This window comes from Gigantopelta aegis, chromosome 9 (genome assembly GCF_016097555.1).
Source record: "Gigantopelta aegis isolate Gae_Host chromosome 9, Gae_host_genome, whole genome shotgun sequence".
NCBI classification, from domain to species: domain Eukaryota; kingdom Metazoa; phylum Mollusca; class Gastropoda; order Neomphalida; family Peltospiridae; genus Gigantopelta; species Gigantopelta aegis.
Genome location: NC_054707.1, coordinates 70,748,229 through 70,751,093, shown reverse-complemented (window position 1 = coordinate 70,751,093; position 2,865 = coordinate 70,748,229). Strand labels below are relative to the sequence as shown.

Below are 2,865 nucleotides of genomic sequence, written 5' to 3'. Positions count from 1 at the left end.
ATCAATAATGAGTATATTTATTTTAACAAGGAATTCCCTAAGTAAAGTCACGCGAGAAGTTAGGCAGGTACTCGAGACATCCGGGCGTCTTGCGCAATTTATATGCGCATTCGTACAGTTTGTCTGGTTGTCGAATCTGAGTAGCGACCGTCAAAACTATTTTAGAGATGTAAGTTGCCCAGATTGTTTATATAACGAAGGAATTGCCTTATTAAACTATGACGTTAGCATTATAAGACCTGTTAATATTAATTAATGTTGTTTTTTGTGTGCTATGTATGTTATATTTGAGAATGGCCATGCCCTTGGCTCCGACAGCAAATTCAATAGGTCGGATGATTGGAAGTTTTTAACATGATTTGTGTTGGAAAATTGCCAAATGTTAAATATCAAATAGCTGCATATCGTAGTCCAATTTATTGTGTTTTACTTGTATCCTTGTAATAGTTTGATAATATGTTTGATGTTAGACTTTTATTATTGACAAATGCATATTTCGTGAACCGATATCATTATGTGAGAAGGCGTTTCCTTTCTGTTTCTGAAATCCCGTGCATTAATGATTAATTTAAGTTTCACATCCTGCTATGTTAGCATATAGATGTAGGACATCAGTATGTACATTATTATAATGGAGTAGGTTGATTTGTGTTTTTATTATTTTGTTAAGGAGTACAGTGGGAGCAAGTGAGTTGTCGGTTTTTGTTTAAATATGTGCAGATTGTTGATATTTTGCCAACTAAAATTATAAAAAAGAAAAGTATTGAGTTTGTAAGCTTTTAGAGGCATATAGTCACAAAAAAGATGTGTGCTGGAATGAAAACAAACCTGTATCCTTGGTTTGGTGTCAGTTAAAACAGCATTATTGCAAAATATGACAGCTGTTTGTTTATATAAATTTGTACTGTGACAGTCATGATATTTGACACATTCACTTATTCATCTTAAGGTGAAAAATTTTCACTGGCTTTTGTAAGTTTTGAATCTTAAGTAAATGCTTGGCTTGTGTAAGATACATGGCTAGCCTAGATGTTTCATTGAAAACCCCCAAGCTTTTGGCCACATTTTGTTTGGAATATATATAATTGCAAGTTTAATATCTTTGCTCAGCAAAATGCAACACATTTTTTTATTTTAAGGAGTCTCAGGTCTGATTGAACAAGACTACGTTCATGTGGGGGGTTTTTGTCGGATTTTTGTGGAATTTATTTTCATGAATTTTATTCACACGCAAAAACCTTAAAAATAAATTCCAATTGGAAATAAAGTATTTTGCAGAATAATGAGAAAAAACTTCCATAGGCAAAGCTTCTGATCTACAGCAGTTAATACTTAACTATACCAATTGCTGTTCTGGCTGACTCTAGGTGAGCAAAACATTTTGCATAAGTATCTCAGTGTTCTCGCTGGGTGAAAATTATAGGAGGGTGGCCGCTCGGCATTGCACCCTTTAAAAAACCCAATAAACGAAAAGAAAAGAAAAAAGGTGGGGGGGGGGGGGGTAGTTTGGTTACCATATTGATGTGTGTTGGTAGACTCTGAAAAGACATATTCCTTATTTCCTTATTTTGCCTACAAAAAGGTTTATAAATACGAAATACAAGCAGACTCGTCTTTTAATTGAACCGAAGATGATATCGGTCTGACGTTCACGGGCAGTTCTGGTTTTGCTGAATCGATCAGTTTTAATATTATTTTTAATAAAGATTTCAAGATATACGAAAAACAATAAAGATGTTTGTAAAGTGGATCCCCTAATGTCGGATACATTTTTTGTTATTTTCATCTTCATCGAATGAATCGATCGCTGTGATAAAATGTTATCGCCAGCTGATACACAGTAGTTTCGTTTTTGTAAAGGCTGTGTATATATTATTTGGCACTCAAGATAAATGATTTTAATGATAAACACTACCACTTCCCTTGTTTTTATAATCAAAATGAAAAGATTACAATATTTTATAAAGAACTGCTGAATAAACAGAATGACAGAAAGTAAAAATCATCAGTTAAATGAATTATATCTGCAACTGAGGACAAAATATCAGATGATAGTTAGTGGAAACAAAAGACAGAATGACTGTTCTGATCACATGAGGTTGCCCCCAAAACCAATTTGCACCACACTGTTTCTAAGTCAACTAGCCCCAAAATGTTAACAACTCGCCTCGGTGGTTGGTCAATTCTTACAGATTGCACTTTATTTGGATAAAGTATAATATATTAGTTTTGATAGAAAGTCAATATATTTCATGCCACTGGGAGTTCAGAGGTGTAAATTGTCGCAGTAAATTAGTAGCACAAGCAATGAACAATTATTAAACTTTTTGTTTCCTGTAACCAAACTAGCACAGTCAACCCAAAAAAACCCACTACTTCACAACTGTCCTACCAAGAAGTTATTAAAACTAGTCTTATATTGGAGAGTTCCTAATATCGGATAAACAATAATCTATTACAATGAACTGTCGAGCCTACTTTAAAGACACAATTATTTATGGATAGTAAAGTTGAGATTGGGGCAAGTTGATAATTTGTTTTAGGGCGAGTTCTTTGGCCGAGATGACAGACCGCTGGGTAGGGATGGAACAATATATATCTCTGTAAGTAATTTTTAAATCAGTTTTCAATATTTGGTCCATGGTTTGATTTATTTGCGATAATTTCTATGAGTATGCCAGCTATCGTACATAAATTTTAAAAAGAGCCAAAAAGCTTATTTTTAATCGTCACTTGTAAGATATTTGTAAATATAAACCTGTATCTTGACTAGAAAATTAAAATTGCATTTTTGCCATACCACAATAGTGTGTTGGGTCTGGACTCTGGCAGTATTTCCCCCAGTATTTGAGTTCAAAGGGTTGA

The 2,865-nt window shown here is 33.7% G+C and overlaps 1 protein-coding gene across 1 annotated transcript in view; it reads left to right on the top strand.

The window, feature by feature from the left end:
* Nucleotides 1–103: 103 nt before the first annotated feature.
* Nucleotides 104–2,865, top strand: part of LOC121381736 (CCR4-NOT transcription complex subunit 4-like) — a 32,547-nt gene continuing 29,785 nt past the window's right edge. The window contains exon 1 of the mRNA XM_041511082.1: nucleotides 104–169. The gene's annotated coding sequence lies outside the window, so the exon portion shown is untranslated. The remainder of the gene's footprint in view (nucleotides 170–2,865) is intronic.